Below are 1,217 nucleotides of genomic sequence, written 5' to 3' on the forward strand. Positions count from 1 at the left end.
GGACAAATGCCAATTAGTAAATATTTAAGAACTTCCGGAACAATAATTATGTATCATCTGAAGATGGCTTAATAATAAGCTGAAACATGTAATGTAATGTAATGTAATGTATTATCTTTTCAAAGCTTTGAGCAAATTTTCATTGTATTTATGTTAGATATATATATTTTAATATTTTAAAAATTAAATTGACTCTTATATGTCCTTTTTGCGTTGAATTATATTTGCAATATTCAAGAGTCCTTTTTAATCTTATTTATTATGAAAATTTAAAACTTATTTAAAAAGCACAGTAAGAGCCTCATTTTGTGTGCGTAGTCTGGGATTAATTTGTAATATACACGAAAATATACCAGTTCTCGCATAATTGCCAAATAAAAATTGAAACATTATATCCCTGAATATATGTTTAAAAAGATTGAAAAAATGTAATAAAGACATTAGAGAAGAAAAAGAGCAGTTTATAAAGTTTATTTTAAGACTAAAAATAATTATACTGTTTTGCAAACGTGAAGTTACGAGTATACGCACAGAATTTGTTTGGTAAAACATTTGTATTGATATCTGTAATGTATATTGTTTTAAAATTTAAAAAATTGGTAATTTGCAGTAAAAAGAAAATAAAATATCGCAATTAATATTAAATAACACATTCTAAATGATATTCTTGGAGTATTGTTTACCAAATGTTTAAAATTTGCATTTTATAGTTAAAAAAAATTGAAACGATTATTTAATCTATATTGAATTTTTTCTTATTATAAAATCGCATTTTTTAAGTAATAATAATAATCATTGTCTCTGAACATACTAGAGATATGACTGTTCCACTCTCATCGCATTGTCTGAAATTATAGAATTTTATATTATACTGACACAAGATTTACAAGATACGAATTATTTTTATTTTACAACTGATAACCAGAAGCATATATTGTTACCTGTTACAACGTTCACATAACTTCCAACTTATTCTTAGCGAATTTTATTATATTAACTACTGTGAGTTTTATTATATTTTTACTTGCAATTGAGAGCGAATTGTAATTTTCAAAAGTTTTAACTTTGTAATATTTTTACCGTTTTATTTTTGTATATTTAACATTGATAATGATCCAACAGGGATCGAAACGTTTGTAGTTTATGTTGTATTGTTTAGAGATGGTTGCTTTTGCCTACAAATCGATTGCCTACAGTACCTTTTGCCTACATCACTT

The sequence above is a fragment of the Trachymyrmex cornetzi genome, unplaced genomic scaffold (genome assembly GCF_001594075.2).
Source record: "Trachymyrmex cornetzi isolate Tcor2-1 unplaced genomic scaffold, Tcor1.1 scaffold2624, whole genome shotgun sequence".
Classification (NCBI taxonomy): domain Eukaryota; kingdom Metazoa; phylum Arthropoda; class Insecta; order Hymenoptera; family Formicidae; genus Trachymyrmex; species Trachymyrmex cornetzi.